Here is an 18,089-nt window from a genome sequence, read left to right as displayed (position 1 = left end):
ACATGCCGTTGGTCTGTGGGTGATAAGGCGTCGTCCGGATCTTCTTACAACCATACAAGTTGCAGAAGTCATGGAGGAACACTTCTGCCTCGAAAGCTGGACCTTGATCTGTGAGTACTCTTTCAGGATACCCATGTGACCTACAGAAGTGCTGTTGGAAGGCTCTGGCTGCTGTCCTGGCAGTTAGATCTTTGGCAACTACCAGAAATCTTGAGTAGTGGTCCACAATGGTAAGAGCATAGATGTAACCCGACCGGCTTGGAACCAGCTTCACATGGTCCAGGGCTACCAACCTGAGGGGCTGTTTGGTGATGATTGGTTGCAGGGGAGCTCTCTGGCTGTCTCGATCCTTTCTGCGCAGGTTACATTGTCCACACTCTCGGCACCACCTCTCAAGGGTTTTCCTCATACCAGCCCAATAGAACTCTCTCGGAGCAATGCTTCCAACTTCTTCCATCCGAAGTGTCCAGCTCCATTATGGTATGCTTCCAGGACCAATGATGCCTCCCTCTTTGGGACTATCACCTGCCAGACCAGCTCATGTGTGCGGGCATTGATACTCCTCCGACACAGCTTCCCTTGATAAATGAACAGCCGACCCTTCTCCTTCCACAGCTGCTGGGTTTCTTCAGGAGCATCTGACTCTGGGCGTGAGTCAGCTTGTGTCAGCAGCTCCTTCACCAGGCGGACTGCAGGGTCACTATCTTGCACTTCTGCCCAGTCATGATGGGGCAATGGGTTCAGGGTGACCTCCTTCAAGCCAGACCGCCGGTTCCTCACTCCTTGAGCACGTTGGGCCGCAAGTGGCCGGTGGAAGGGAGGTAGTTCTATTTCTTCAAGAGCCTCTGGGTCTTCTCCTGCATCTGGTAGGTTCGGCATTCTGGACAGCGCATCAGCATTGGCATTCTTGTGCCCTGCCTGGTACTTGATGGTAAACTCATATTTAGATAGCCGAGCCATCCATCGCTGTTCCAGTGCACCTAGCTTTGCAGTGTCCAAGTGGGTCAATGGATTGTTGTCCGTGAAGATAGTAAACTTGGCTGAGGCTAAGTAATGTTTGACCCTTTCGGTGACAGCCCAGATTATGGCAAGGAACTCCAACTTGAAAGAACTGTAGTTATCAGGGTTCCTTTCGGTGGGACGCAACTTCCTGCTGGCGTTGGAGATCACTCTTTCTTTTCCATTCTGTACCTGCGACAGTACTGCTCCTAGTCCCACATTGCTGGCATCCATGTACAGCACAAAGGGTTTCTCATAATCTGGGTAGGCCAGAACTTCGTCAACTGTGAGGGCCATTTTCAGTCGGGTGAAGGATCTCTCCAACTCTTCAGTCCATTCAAAGGTGGAATTTTTCTGTTTGTTCTTCTTTGACTGCTCCACAGCAGGTTTTGCATAGGGGTGGCTATTTCGGTGAAGCCCTTGATGAGTCTTCGGTAGTAGCCTACCAGTCCAAGGAATTGGCGCACTTCATGAAGGTTTCTGGGCTTCGGCCAGTCCTGGATGACTGTAACTTTGTCAGGATCTGGTGCCACACCTTCTGCACTGACCACGTGACCGAGGTACTGTACCTTGGGCTTCAGGAGGTGGCATTTGGAGGGCTTCACCTTCAGGCCAAAATTGGACAAAGCTTCAAACACTTCAGCCTGGTGTTCCAGAAGATCTTCATAGGTTTTGGAGAAAATAATGACATCATCCAGATACAACAGGACCGTCTCGAAGTTCATGTGTCCCAGGCAGCACTCCATCAGCCGTTGAAATGTTCCAGGAGCAGTGCAGAGCCCAAATGGCATATAATTGAACTCACAGAGACCCATTGGAGTAGTAAATGCGTTTTTCTCCTTATCTGCCTCTGCCACGGGAACCTGCCAATACCCACTGGTGAGATCCAAGGTGGAAAAGTAGTTAGCAGTTTTAAGTGCTGATAATGATTCCTCAATTCTAGGTACTGGGTAGACATCTTTATGTGTAATGCTGTTAATTTTCCTGTAATCAACACACATTCTCATGGTACCATCCTTTTTCTTTACAAAAACTATGGGAGCTGCCCAGGGGCTACAACTGTCTCTGATAACCCCAGCCTCCTTCATCTCCCTCAACATACTCTTAGCACACTGGTACTGTGTTGGGGGTATAGTATAGGGTTCGTGGGCCGGTCTGGGGGGTGGTCCCTTTCTTACCGCGCAGAGATGTAACAGAGACACGATGGAGGCAGATGTTGGGTACAACAGGTCCAAGTTTTATTCTCTTGCCGCCCACTTGACGGCCTCCGCAGTACACCGCAGTTCAATGCACTTCACTTTGACTTATCGGCCCTCCATTTCCAGAGCCGCTTCCCACACACCGTACTTTACACTGGGGACGTGTATGTATACACCGTCCCCTCTTCACTCTTCGACGCTCCTGTCAGATCCGTCACTGTGGCCGCCTTAGGCCCGTAAACCAACAGTACTTTTACTGAACAGTCGTCTCTCTCGCAGTACGTTATGCTTTACCTCGGTGCCTCGTTTATTCTGCGGTACTTTCCTGTCAGGACCACCCCCCTGCCGTTCTCTCTCCTCAGTTCCCCCTGATTTGGTTTTCCTCAGAGTGCACAGACGTCGTAATCCTCTTTTCACTTGAGCTCCCCCTGGGGACTGGAACTTTCGGGAACCCTCCCTCAGTATTTATATCATTCCTGGTTCCCTGTAACTCCGCCCCCCATGACCAACGGTTTCCTAAGCCCTAAGCTGATGTCAAGTCCTTTGCTCACACTCCTCCCTGCCCTCTAATGGTCAATCTAAGGTACTGCACGCCCACTACACTTTCTCAGCTGTTTCCCCACTGTAGTAACTGACACCTGTCTAAACTGTGCAAACCTTCCTTTCTCTATTCTGACAAGTCTGTCCGTCCGTCAGGTCACCTTCCCTACACTCCCCCTTCCTTTGTCTATTGTCGTCCTCGACAATCGTCATCCCTGCCTTTGTCGTTCTGAAGCTTCACCTACACTCTGTTGTTGGGCCAAACCCACTACCCGCGGGGGCCGAACCAAACTGGGAGCACCATGCTCTGAGCAGCCTACTGCTACTCACCAGTGCGCATGCCACATGACAACGTCTTTCAAATTGGGCTAGGTACACCCATATTCCATCTACGGCGTGTACCTTCCCCTATTCTCCCCTACTGTCACCTTCCACTATTCGGTACGCCATGATCTAGGTCTCACACCTACCAGATCATTACCAGCGCCCGCCTTCCTCCCTTCAGGGGTGTCCGTGGTGTCGGGGACCTGACCTAGGACGGCTGTCTTCCTCATGTCTTCCATCTCTTTTACCTTTCTTTCAATTATATGTCATGGTCGGCATCTCGGTCTCCCAGACCTTCTTCACACATAGACCCACACATTTCCCTTGTGCATATTATACAACAAAACAACTGTACAACATCACAAGTACCCAAATTTTATATTTTTTTTTCCACTTTCTTTTGCTTTTATAACCAACATGTTACAACAAAACATTGTATGTCTCCTTCTTCCCCCCTTCCTTGGACATGGACACTCCTTTTTCCATATTCCCGCTCTGTCAGGCTTTTCAATTAAACGCAAACCATCCTGTAAGAGGAATAACATAATACCAACAATACTCAACACATTTTTTTTTTCTTAACGCAAACTGTTCTTTGTAACTTGCACTATGGTGCACCGAACTCTCAACAGTCTTTTCCACTATTTAGTGGTCAGTGGCAAGGGCTCCACAGCCGTGGAACTCCTGGGGGACCGGGAGTGTCCATACAAGTCCTTCTTACGGGGGTTCGCCTCCTTCGGGCTCCGCCAGTACTGTCACCGCATAATATCCGCGGGGGGGCAGTATTCTTTATAATAGGAAACTAAGTCCCCTTCTTTCACAGCCCGGCCGCGACGTATGGAGGCCACATTCACATAAACCTTCTGGCCAGTCTTATCATGGATGAAACCGTACTCCCTGTCAACGTTGGTGTATACCAGCCGTCCCCGTGATCTCTTCACCGCCATGCCAGCCTCCCCATTTGAGTGGAGCAGGCTCCATACCTCCTGCTCCCGGACCTTCTTTTGCTTGATCACCTCCGCGACCCAAACGGAGGTTGCCGCGCCAGTCCCAGAGTCCGGTGGGCGGGACTTTGCCGAAAAAGAGCGTGGGGCAGAGGCGGCCGATGATATCTGCGGCCCAGCAGCCGCTGGGGCCGGGTGGCGGATGGGAGCAGCCGTGTTTCCGGAGGACTGAGTCACAGGGCCTGTCAAGAAGGCCGCAGCCGGTTCTAGCGCCGGCATAGCAGCGGCCGCAGGGTAGGCCGCATCCAAAACCTCCAACAGAGTCGGGGTGGCGGCTGGTTCTGGTGATGGAGCTGTTACTGGCCGGGGAAGCACAGCCGCGTCTTCTGTAACCGAGCTCTGCGCTGATGACTCCGGGCGGGATGACTCAAGGACGGGGGCAGGGGCCTTGCTCAACTCCGCGTACACCATAGGGCCCTCCGCGGCCAGACCTTCCGATACGCTGGAGGCTGCGTGCCACGGCAGAATGGTGGGGGCCGCTTGTGAAGCCGCCGGCAGGGCCGGGGGAACTCTCACCTTCCCCGGCGCCGCGGCCTCCGTCACGTCACCCCGCGGCTCCTCCCGCAGTCTTCGCTCCTCAACTCGTTGCCCAGCGGGCCTAGCCTCCAGGCTCAGGGACTCCACGGGGAAGTTCTCCGCCAGTATCCAAGGCGGCCACTCCTTCTGGCTCTGCACAGGCTCCGCTTCCTGCCCGTGGACCTGAGGATGACGTCTTCTGGCTCAGCTCAGTCTCCCGCCGCCATTGCCACTCCAGGCGGCCGATGCCCCGACACCTGCAGTGTCTCATACCGTCCGGTGGGCAGCAATCGAATGGCGCCAAGCAGCCGCACCCAAGCTTTTCTTCGGTGTCACTCCCTCTGTGGGGTGGGGCGTCGGCAGGCCTCTCCACCCACCTGTCAGGGTCCAATATATGGAAGCGTCGGTCTCCGGGCACATACAGCTTCCTTTTGGTTTACGTTGGAGGGGGTCCCAGTCCATTCTGAACAACTGCGAACACCCGGAGCGCTCCTCTGCGCTGAAGCAATACCGCCATACTGCACAGTACCTGGTACCGCCCCGGATCCTCTGCTGGCAACACAGATCCGCCACAGCGCTCCCCATTTGTATTCCACAGGTAGGTAATTTGTAATCCACAGGTGATTGTAATCCAAGCAGATTAGTCCAAGTCTTTTTCCATTCTTTGAGGCAGGCCTGCCGCAGAAGATGACGTTTTAGCAGTGGCGATCCTGCCGACTACGCCAAGTGTAGGGTTCGTGGGCCGGACTGGGGGGGGGTGGTCCCTTTCTTACCGCGCAGAGATGTAACAGACACGATGGAGGCAGATGTCGGGTACAACAGGTCCAAGTTTTATTCTCTTGCCGCCCACTTTATGGCCTCCGCAGTACACCGCACTTCAATGCACTTCACTTTGACTTATCGGCCCTGCGTTTCCAGAGCCGCTTCCCGCACACCGTACTTTACACTGGGGACGTGTATGCACACACCGTCTCCTCTTCACTCTTCGACGCTCCTGTCAGATCCGTCACTGTGGCCGCCTTAGGCCCGTAAACCAACAGTACTTTTACTGAACAGTCGTCTCTCCCTCAGTACGGTATGTTTTACCTCGGTGCCTCGTTTATTCTGCGGTACTTTCCTGTCAGGAACACCCCCCTGCCGTTCTCTCTCCTCAGTTCCCCCTGCTTTGGTTTTCCTCACAGTGCACAGACTGTTGTAGTCCTCTTGTCACTTGAGCTCCCCCTGGGGGACTGGAACTTTCTGGAACCCTCCCTCAGTATTTATATAATTCCTGGTTCCCTGTAACTCCGCCCCCCATGACCAACGGTTTCCTAAGCCCTAAGCTGATGTCAAGTCCTTTGCTCACACTCCTCCCTGCCCTCTAATGGTCAACCCAGGTACTGCACGTCCACTACACTTTCTCAGCTGTTTCCCCACTGTAGTAACTGACACCTGTCTAAACTGTGCAAACCTTCCTTTCTCTATTCTGACAAGTCTGTCCGTCCGTCAGGTCACCTTCCCTACAATAGGTCTGTACCTCTCCTTTATGGGTGGCCCTTTTGCCTGCCCAAAATCTAGTGGGTGTTTGCTGAATACCCGCTCATACTCTTGTGTCACTCTGTAAACCCCATTTTTCTGGTATGAAGGTGTAGAGTCAGTCCCCACCTGCAGTTACTGGCACCACTCCTCTGGCTGCTTCACAAAGCCATTGTCCTCCACCTGGTCGGATGAGACCAAGGGCTCTGCTGCCTGCAAAGAGTTGTTATTAACTGTGAGCAGCTTAGCAACTGTGGTGTACCGAGGTATTGTGGCCTCTTCCTCCCCACAATTCAAAAGACGTACAGGTACTCTCCCTTTTCTGACATCAACCACTCCTCTGGCTGTCAGGACAGTGGGCCTGCACTCGGAGTATACTGGCTCTACCAATGCCTGGTAATCTCTCCCTCTAAGACCTATAGCTGCCCGACGCCAAACCAACATTTCACATCTGGGGGGTATTGCAATGGGGAAAGCATCACTCACTCTGACGCTGCCAATCTCTCCGCCAGAGAGTTCTACGTGCTGTCTTTGCATCAGGGCTCGGATCTCCTTCTGCAGGACTCGTTGTTCACTGGAACCAGCAGTCTCAGCCACCTGTTGCAACAAGACAATAATCTCGGACAGACAGTTTTCAATTACATTTGTACCAAGAGTCATCATGGGATTACATTCACGTCGATCAATATGAACAACTATCAGACCTTGAGACTTTAGCTCTACCCGCCCCACTTTAACAGTAATCTCTTTACATCCAATCTGCGGCAAAGACTGACCATTACTGGGAACTACTGTCAGTTCATCAGTTGGGCCACGGGTAAGTTCAGAATCAGCCCAATACCTCTTGTAAAGAATGTACGGCATAGTGGTCACCTGGGAGCCAGTGTCTAGCAAAGCGTTCATGGGGATGCCGTCAATCACCACAGGAAGGATCGGTCTCCCTCCCATATACTTGGCTCTCCAGTTCTTTGGGCCTGGGAATCCTACTCCTGGGGGTTGGCCCTCTGCCCCAGGGGTTGCTCGTTTAAAGGACAGTACCTGGCCAGATGGCCTGCCTTGTAGCAGCGCCGACAGATGGGACGTCCGGCCTGATCATAGCGATCGTTGTTCCTTCCTCGAAGTGGCGGGGCTCTCCTCCTCTGGAGCCACGGGACATCATCTGGACTGGAAGCAAGCTGGACCTTTTCTTTGGAGGAATCCTGCAGGGACTGCACGGTTTTGGTAAGTGCAGCCATTCCTTTGGTCAGCTCCTGGACCTGAAGACGCAGCTCCTCTGTTGGATCTTTATCCAGAGTTTGGGCATCAGCCTCCACAGGGATGGAAGGAAAAGGCGTTGTTTCCTGATGGTAGGTGATCGCTGGGCGCCTCTGGAGCGCCGGACGGCTGTCAGTGGGTTCCTGCAGTACCCGTATAGCTCTGTCCTTAAAATCAGCAAAGTTCAGATCAGGGGCTTGCATGGTTAGGATGCGTAGCTGCCCCCTGTGTGTACTGGACAGGAGTCCTTCAATGAACTGCTCCTTCAACAGTTTATCTTCCTTCACACTGTCAGGAACAACTTGCTTAACTGCTCGCAGCGCCTCCTGCAGGTTGAGGGCATAGTCCCTGATACTGTCCTGCGCCTTCTGTTTACAGCCAAAGAACCTCATCTTGATTTCAGCTGCAGTGTGGGTATCAAAAGTGCTCTTCAGCTTGGCCAGGATCTTTGCAACAGTCTCCTTATCGGTAGCCTGCCAAGCTTTCACCTCCCTCAGTGATGCACCCTGTAATGTATAATAATTAGATCTGTCTCTTTAAGCAAGCCAGACTTATGGGACTTGGAGGGTGGAGACAAGAGGGATGAGAAGGGAAGTTTCAGTTTCATTTCTGTGTAGCATGGGAATACAACTGTTATGCTGTGTGCTGGAGGACGAAGAATAAAACATATCTAAAGTTTAATACCTTGAATTCTTCATAACGTGTGGATATTACAACTGGCGACGAGGATGGGATATAGTCACCTACTGCTGTGAGTACGGACTCTATTTTACCGCTTCACACGCCAGCACCACTGAGAGACTCTATCATGGCTGACTACTTGCACACATTCCTACAATTCGATATGACTGATGTCATTAATCTCTCCCATAACTGGAGAAAATGGCTAAACAGATTTGAGAATTTCCTAGAAGCCATGGACATAAAGGAGGAGAAAAGAAAGAGAGCTTTGCTCCTGCATTGTGCAGGCACAGGAGTCTATGACATACACAGTACGTTACCTGCAGCAGAAACAGACACATACAACAACTGCACTAAAGCTCTCACTGGCTACTTCAACCCCAAACAGAATATCAGATATGAAAGATATAAATTCAGGATTGCCAAGCAGCTTCCAGAAGAGTCCATAGACACTTATGTCACACGGCTGAAAGAGTTAGCACATGGATGTGCCTTTACAGATGTAGGTGATGAAATCCTAACTCAAATAATTGTCACCTGCTCGTCTAATAACCTAAGGCGTAAGGCTCTGCAGCCGGATCTCTCTCTACATGATTTGCTCAAAATGGCCCGTGCTATAGAAATAGCAGATCATCAGGCTACTGTAATGGAGAATGGGGATAAATTACATGTGCATAATCTCAAACAGAAAAATTTACCAGACAAACAAGCCCAGAAACAGAAGAAATGTTATAGATGTGGACAGGATTTCCCTCACCACCAGAACAAATGTCCAGCTATGGGACAAACCTGCAGTAAATGTGGAAAAGGGAATCATTTTGCAGCTGTTTGCAAATCAGCGCACTACAAGCCTCCGCTGCCTATGACAAAATCTGCAGATGTAAAAGTAATAAATCAGGACACAGAAGAAATGTCTGCGACTGAGAACTATGTGTTCACTACCTCTGTCACTGGTTCAGTACAGTCTCCCTGTGTTACACTCTCAATCTGCAACACTGACATTACCTTTACAATAGATACAGGAGCTTCAGTGGATATCATAGATGGCACTACATATGAACAATTGAAAACAAGGCCAGTCTTACAACAAGTGCAGACTAAAATCTTTCCTTATGGATCTAAAACACCTCTAGCTATAATGGGACAATTTGATGCTGAAATTAGATATAAAGAAAACAGGCAGAAAACCACTTTCCACACATTACAAGGATCGGGAGGCTGTCTTCTCAGCTATCACACTGCCTTGGAGCTAGGGCTCATCCAGATTATTCATACCATAACTGACCCTGCGGATATGGATGTACAAACTATGGTGAACAGCTTTCCCTCCCTATTTAGTGGTTTGGGAAAACTAAAGGACTCTCAAGTACACCTTCATGTGGATGACAATGTTCGTCCAGTAGCCCAGCCTCACAGGCGTATTCCATTTCACCTGAGACAAAAGGTAGAAAAGGAACTTCAATTGCTCATGGATGAGGACGTTATTGAAACTGTTACTGGTCCCACTCCATGGGTCTCTCCACTTGTGGTAGTTCCAAAACCAAAGACTCCTGATCAAGTGAGACTGTGTGTTGACATGCGCCTGCCCAACACCGCTATCCAGAGGGAAAGACATATCTCACCTACGATTGATGACATTACTCATTTATTAAATGGAGCCACCGTCTTTTCAAAGCTCGACCTCCATAAGGGATATCATCAATTAGAACTGAGTCCAGAGTCCCGATATTTGACCACATTTTCAACCCATGTGGGCATCATAAGATACAAAAGATTGACTTTTGGAGTCTGCTCAGCAGCAGAAATTTTTCAGGATGCAATAAGGAGTGTCATTCAACACATCCCAAATGCCTTTAATTACAGTGATGACATATTGGTTTTTGGTAAAACTCAAGCTGAGCATAATCGTGCTCTATATGCTATCTTCGAATGCCTGCTTTCTGCTGGACTCACTTTAAACAAAGAGAAGTGCGAGTTTGACAAGGGTTCATTAGAATTCTATGGTCACATCTTCTCGGCAAAAGGAGTACAACCAGACCCCAAGAAAGTGGAAGCTATCAGAACAGCCTCAATTCCACAGGATGCTAGTGAAGTGCGTTCTTTCCTTGGAATGGCAAGTTACTGTGCTAGATATATTCCGAATTTTTCAGCAATCCACTACGGGAACTTACAAAACAAAGTTGTATTTTTCAATGGTCTCAAGGCTGTCAGGCCTCTTTTGAAACAATTAAAAATGAACTCTGCTCGACAACCACTATGGCTTATTTTGATCCAGCTCTTCGAACTGAACTGATTGTGGACGCCAGTCCCGTGGGACTGGGTGCTATTCTAGCGCAATACAAGGATAACATTCAAAATCCTCACATCATTTCTTATGCAAGTAAGAGCTTAACAAACACTGAAAGAAAATATTCTCAACCTGAAAAAGAAAGCTTGGCAGTTGTCTGGGGATGTGAACACTTTCACTTATTTCTCTATGGAGCTCCCTTCACCATTGTCACAGATCATCAAGCACTTCTTACAATTTTTGGAAATCCCAGAGCTAAAATGCCTGCACGAATTGAACGATGGGGCCTACGTCTACAGGACTACAACTATAACATTGTTCACAAACCTGGAAAATACAGCAATCCGGCTGATTATCTTTCAAGACATCCTACTAATGATGATATACCTGTGCATTCCTCTATTGAAGAATACCTACGTTTTGTTACAGATCATGCCGTGCCAAAAGCACTTTCTCTTGATCAATTTATAAATGAAACAACAAAAGACAAGACACTCTGTGCCCTAATACAAATCATCCAAAATCGAAGGTGGCATGAAATTCAAAAAGAAAAATTTCCTGATTCTGAGATTGATCTGAAAGAGTTAAAACTATTCTCAAACGTACGTGAGGAATTATCAGTCACTGAAGAACACCTCATTCTTCGAGGTACCAAACTAGTCGTACCTAAGACTTTGGGTAACTTAGTCATACAGATAGCACATGAAGGTCATTTAGGAATTGTTGGCACAAAGAAGTTACTCAGAGAAAAAGTGTGGTTCCCAAATATGGATCACTTGGTGGAAGAAAAGATTAGACGCTGTTCTACTTGTCAATTAATGACTCATCATCAAACTTAGAGCCATTACAAATGTCTCCGTTACCCACTGCTGTCTGGGAGGAAGTGGCAGTCGATATATATGGACCATTGCCAAATGGCCAATACATTCTCGTAACAATTGATGAATATTCTCGATACCCTGTTATTTCATTTATCTCTTCAACATCTGCCAATAATGTCATACCAGAGCTGGACGACATTTTCTCGGCATATGGTATTCCAAAAGTGGTCAAAACAGACAATGGACCTCCATTCAATGGACATGTGTTTACACAATTTTCTGAATACTTGGGATTCAATCACAGGAAAATCACACCTTGCTGGCCGCAAGCCAATGGAATTGTGGAACGTTTTATGCGCACTCTGGGGAAACGTATCAAGGCAGCGAGTCTGGAGCACATCCCACTGAAACAGTCATTATACAAATTCATGCGTAATTACCGCAATACGCCACACTCCACTACTAATGCTGCTCCAGCTCATTTAATGTTCAGCAGAACCCTGCGTATACGTCTCCCTGATGTGACCAGCCATCCCCGACCGAGTGACTCCTCATTGAGATCCACAGATTTCTCCAACAAACAAGCCATGAAACGTTATGCAGACAGAAGGCGAAGGACACAGTCAAGTGCCATCGAAAGAGGGGATGTCGTGGTGGTACGTCAAAGACCAACCAACAAGACCTCACCTGTATATGGTCCTGCAAAATATTATGTTACCAAAAGGAAAGGCAGCATGATCACAGCTGAACGAGATGGACACTCCATAACGCGAAATTCTTCATAATTTAAAGTCATACCGCAGAATGATGACAATGAACTCTCTTTGGTGGAAGATTTGGTATCTGATGGTGGAGAGGACCAACAAGAGGTAGCTGGTCCATCAACAATGAACTCTTTCAATGAGCCCAGACGTTATCCTACACGAGAGAGAAGAGCTCCATCGAGGCTTATTGAAGAAGTGTAACTACAGTTTTGTTTGTTTTTTTGTTGTTGTTTGTTTCTCTGGTTTTAGAATTGAACAAATAAGACAAAACGGACATATGATTTCTTTGGACGTTTTCATGTTGTTGCATTTATCAGTAATATAGATTATTTATAAAAAAAAAAAAAAAAAAAGGGGATGATGTAATGTATAATAATTAGATCTGTCTCTTTAAGCAAGCCAGACTTATGGGACTTGGAGGGTGGAGACAAGAGGGATGAGAAGGGAAGTTTCAGTTTCACTTCTGGTAGCATGGGAATGCAAGTGTTATGCTGTGTGCTGGAGGACGAAGAATAAAACATATCTAAAGTTTAATACCTTGAATTCTTCATAACGTGTGGATATTACCCACCCGTTAGCTGTCCAATCAGGATATTCACTTTCTGGCTTTCAGACAGGGGGTAAACTTTAAACAAGCTGCACAGTCTTTCTTTAAATTCACTCAGGGTATGTGACTCACCCGAGTACTGCGGTAGCCAGGCCACTCCCGGTATGTAGGGCATAGACATCGGCATGATGGGGACCGCTGCGGCGGGCGCTCCTCCTGGCGGTACTGCTGGGTCGGTGCCGGCCGCTGCATTGCCGTCTGGCGCGGACATCTTCTCCCCCCCAGTGGACGTTAGCCAGGGCCGGGGGTTGTGTGTGCTCACCGGCAGCTGCTTCGCAGACCCGGCGCTCCGGGCTGTAGGCCTCAGCCCCTCCTCCTCTCGCGCGCTGTCCTCTCTTCCCGCGCGGCACTTCACCGCTTCGCGCTCTGTGGCAGGCTCCGCCCACGAAGGCTGCCCCTCTTTCTTCCCGCGCGTGCCAAGCAGCGCGGCAATTGGCGCCAAATTTTTACACACAGTCTTTAAACACAGTCTATGGCACACAGGACCCAGGGGATACCGGGCTCCGTAATCCTGTTCGTGACGCCAAATTGGGTCGCCCTCCCAGGGCTGTGGGGTACTCGGTACCGGGTCGGTGTCAGCGGGACGTGTCACAGCAGCGGTGACCCGGTCCGTGGCCCTGGGCGCCCAAATCAATGGTGGTTTATGATGTAGTTTATATGGATAGTTCGTGACGCCACCTGTGGTGTTTGGCAAGTAAGATGTTAAGCCACCGCTGCGTGCAGATCCACTTGGACTGATGATGTGGTGCAGCAAAGATGGTATAGCTCCCCACAGGTGGACGCTGTAGCCCCAGGGCAGTGTAGATGTGGTCGGCATGGGGATGTAGCAGTGCCGGAAGGATAGGAACCAGACAAGACATAGCGGGGTGCAATTTCTGTACCTTTACTTGATAACTGCAGTCCAGGGTCCTGATTACAGATGGTAACGGAGCAGGTTAGCCTGGAAGCAACTCTGGGATTCTCTCACAGACAGGCTGTGAAGTCTCCTTCCTAGCGCTTGTGTGGTGTGAAGCACTCCAGTACTTAGTTAATCTGAAGTTCCTCCTGTCAGATGTTCCTAGAACTCTACTTGCATGGCAGACAGCTGTAGCCTTTCTCTGGTACTCCTTACTCCTGGCTCTCTATCAGTTTTGCTGTTGTGCCTCAAGTCTTAGATGGGAGCAGGACATTTACAGCCTCCTACTCCTCTGGTATCTGTGGCAGGACCGTTAGCATCCGTACCACCGTGGAGACCAGGCTCCAGTTCATGCGCTCTCAAGCTGAGGAAGCTCGCCTTCTGCAGCTCAACCTCCAGCTTCGCTCTCCATGTCTGCACACTTCACCCTCCGCAGACTAACAACTCCCTTCCTCCTGGCCCTCAGAGGGCACTGCTCCTCTTAATCCTGGTTCAGAGTTCCCCCTGCTGGCCTGGAGTGGAACTGTGTTGCATGTAAGGATTGACTGTGAGAGAGATCCATCATTGCCTCCAAGCCTGGCATTACCCTCCCCTGGAGGAAGGCAAAGCCACTGTGGCAACCATACTCCTGGGGGCGCCACAGAATCTCAGACGAGTGAGCGGAGGCCTGGATAAAGGGATGGAATCTCAGTCGTGTGAGCGGAGGTCTGGATAAAGGGACGGAATCTCAGACGTGTGAGCGGAGGCCTGGATGATGGCAAGTCAGATTGCAGCCGCAGCGCTGGCTTCCTGTTGCGAGGGCAGTGATGCCAGCACTGACTGGGCTCCAGGCTCACGTGTCATAACTGGGTTGCCCTCTGTCCCAGGGCATTGGGGTACTCGGTGTCAGGGGGATGTTCTGCGGTGGCGGTGACCCGGTCCGTGGCCCTGGGCGCCCAAATCAATGGTGGTTTTGTGATATAGTTTATATGGATAGTTCGTGACGCCACCCGTGGTGTTTGGCAAGTAAGATGTTAAGCCAACGCTGCATGCAGATCCACTGGGACTGATGGTGTGGTGCAGCAAAGATGGTGTAGCTCCCCACAGGTGGAGCTGTAGTCCCAGGGCAGTGTAGGTGCAATGGATGAGGAGAGGCACAGAATGGTGTGGATGCTGATACCCAGATGTAGCGGTGCTGATGTGAGAAGGAACGGAGGACACCAGAGCTTGCAGTTTCAAAGCTTTACTCACAGTTTGTAGTGCACACAGGTGCCTCCTTCAGTACCGTGTCCTCCGGGGCAGAGGCCCAGCTAACCTTCAGGCAAGATATGACTTACCCTGCCAACACCCCGCCAACATGTGCCTTTCTGAACGACTCCGCCAATGCGCCTTTAATGGTGAAGCACTCCAGTACTTAGTTACCCTGGAATACCTCCTTGCTAGACATTCCTAGAACTCTACTTGTATGACAGACAGCTGTAGCCTGCTCGGGGATGCTCCTGGATCCCGGCTCTCTATCCATGTTGCTGTTGTGTCCCAAGTCTTGGATGGGAGTAGTGCATTTACAGCCAACTACTCCACCGATGTCTGCTGCAGAACCATAAGTGTCCATACAACCTCGAGAACCAGGCCCCGGCCTTGTGCTGAGAACCTATAGGCAGGGTTCCTATTCCAACCCACTCTTCCTCTCTGTTCTCTCTACTTCGTTCCGTACTTTTCCTTCTCTCTCATGGATGCTTAGGTTGCAGTTCTACGTCTTTCTCCTTCTCTTCTCTTTCCCGTGCCAGCTGGCTCAGGTCACTGAGGCAGCTGCAGCACTCCTTCTTCTATTCCTTTCCTCGGGAGCTCTTTCCACTAAGACCAGTCCTCAGCCTCTCCTGACTGACTGTCTTTCCTCCGCCTGACCTCCCGTCAGACTGACCTCTTGTCAGCTTGCTCTCAGCCTGAGCTCCAGATTGAACTAACTGCACTTCCTTATTTTCCCACTCTTTTATACAGTACCTAACTCCACCCACCTCCCAGCACATCTCGTGTTACAAAGCAAGGACCCACGAAAGGTGCTCTGCTACACTCTAAGCATGGAGCCGCAATGTGGTCTTATGATGAACTATCCTGTGTGTGGGTGCAGGTGTTGGAGTGTGGCAAGGAGTTCCCACCTTACCTGGATGGTGGGGCACTACACCTTAGGAGAAGGTGCAGTACCTCTGTGGTGACTGAGCCTCAGGGGCACCACATACCCCCCCGTTAAACACAGCACATCCGCGGGCTGCAAGGTAAACAAAGTAAACAGCAAAGAAACATACAAAAATTTTGTAATGCATAACAAACTTTTCTTATACTAATCTTCCTAGTATAGGAGGTGCTCATCTTGAACGTTACCAACAATTCTTATTTAACTATCTAAAATTTTTAATTCTAAGTGCAATTCTCAATTCAAAGTGCTATTCTCTGCAACACGTTTTCTTTATCAGTTCTCTCTCATTCTGTCAATTTTCTCTCTTTCTTCTAGACGCAAGACGCTGACCACATATACCTGGTCCGTCACCTGTCACTTTCAATTCTTTATTCAAATTGCTCATCTCTATATCAGACATTACTATAAAAGCTATTTCTCAGTTACTAATAAAGCACATTATCAAATACTTTATAATAACACAGTTCAAAGATTCTTGTAAGTGCTGGACACCGCTCCCAGTCGGGATTTCTTGCAGTGTCCTTTAAGGTAGACATCATCTTCGAAAAGTGTCCATTCAAAACATTATCTTCGCAAAGTGTCTTTTTATGTAAAACCAAGAGAGAGCACCTAAAGAGGTGCAAACTATTTACAAGAATGTTTTGGATCATACAGCGTCCATGATCTCCTCAGTTCCAATCAGAAACAACGCTGCCAATCAAAAACTAGGCAACCATGATGAACAAAAAGGCACAACTGGTGCAACTAACCCTCCTGGGTAAGGAGATTTGTAGAGGAAAATTTTCTAATGGTGGTCCCCTCCTGGGGTTCTGGAAGCTGAACTGGAACTGCTACCAGATGTAATGTCTTCATCTTGATTCTAGTTTCTTGCTAGCCGCATATATTCTGCTTCCCACAGGGTTAGATAGGGACTGGTCAGGGTAATAGAAAGGGCCATTGAAACGTCAACTGCCTGCGGGGATGGCACATCTGCTGTTGGCACCTCTGTGGCTGATGGGGATTCAGCCGGCTCTGCCGCTAGTTCCTCGGGGTCTGATTCCTCAGTGTCCATTGGGACTTCAGTCAGTGGTACCGCAGTCGGGGGTCGTCGGCGGAGATCAACTGGGCCATTTCTATCCGTAGGTTCCGCTCCCAAAGCTAAGGTCACCCCCGGGGCGGTAATCGTACCTGGCGTTTCCAGCCGCGGGTCCGGCTCCGGTACCTGGAGGCAGATGGCTGCAGCCGCAACTCCCGGAGTGACTGATGGGATAGATCGCAATTGGATCCAGGCTGGGGCCAGGCCAGTCTCGGCCAGGGTCGCTGGTAGAAGTCGGTGCAACCGCGCCCGGTCCAGGCGGGGACGCGGTCCTGGACCTCCATTCTGCTCCAGCGCCCGCATATATCTTCTCTGGACGGGACTCACCCAATGGCAGTATCGGGTGTAAGGTGGTGGCGGCCGCTGCTGATGATGTATCAGCGGTCGCAGTCTCCGCAGGGGCGGCCTGGGTAAGGGTGATTCCCCCCCCTCATTCTTCTGTCTTATCTTCCTTTTCCATCATGGCGCTCTCCTTCCTGCCTCGGCCCCTTTCCCGCCACTGGCTTCTTCTGCCCCTCCTCCCGGGGGCGGCGCCTTCTTCCCGCGCCTCCATACCAAGCCAGTATACGAACCCCTCGGGGGGTGGGCCATGTCGCTGTCACATAGTAATTCAGGCAGGGAAGGCCCAATACTCTTCGCGGGCCTTTCTTAGGACCTCCCATCTCTTCACGCCCTTCTTCCCAACGCCAGCGGCCATTTCTAATGTCCATTTTACAGTCTATCAAATCAGGTCTTCTACACATTTTCAAAAATACAAAGTCCAATAAATCTCAGGCGCACAGAACCCGATGGTATCGGGTCTCATCATCCTGTTCGTGACACTAAGTTGGGTCGCCCTCCATCCCAGGGCTGTGGGGTACTCGGTGCTGGGCCGGTGTCAGGGGGATGTGCTGCGGTGGCGGTGACCCGGTCCGTGGCCCTGGGCGCCCAAATCAATGGTGGTTTTGTGATATAGTTTATATGGATAGTTTGTGACGCATCTCGTGGTGTTTGGCAAGAAAGATGTTAAGCCAACGCTGCATGCAGATCCACTGGGACCGATGGTGTGGTGCAGCAAAGATGGTGTAGCTCCCCACAGGTGAAACTGTAGTCCCAGGGCAGTGTAGGTGCAATAGATGAGGAGAGGCACAGAATGGTGTGGATGCTGATACCCAGATGTAGCGGTGCTGATGCGAGAAGGAACGGAGGACACCAGAGCTTGCAGTTTCAAAGCTTTACTCACAGTTCGTAGTGCACACAGGTGCCTGCTTCAGTACCGTGTCCTCCGGTGGCAGAGGCTCAGCCAACCTCCAGGCAAGATAGGACTTTCCCTGCCAACACCCCGCCAACATGTGCCTTTCTGAACGACTCCGCCAATGCGCCTTTAATGGTGAAGCACTGCAGTACTTAGTTACCCTGAATAAAACAAATCTGAACTGAGAAAAGTAAGTTAATG

This window comes from Dendrobates tinctorius, unplaced genomic scaffold, assembly GCF_039654945.1.
Source record: "Dendrobates tinctorius isolate UK_male_01 unplaced genomic scaffold, ASM3965494v1 ptg000172l, whole genome shotgun sequence".
Classification (NCBI taxonomy): domain Eukaryota; kingdom Metazoa; phylum Chordata; class Amphibia; order Anura; family Dendrobatidae; genus Dendrobates; species Dendrobates tinctorius.
The sequence above is the reverse complement of the archived record's forward strand: the minus strand, read 5'-3'. Positions refer to the sequence as shown.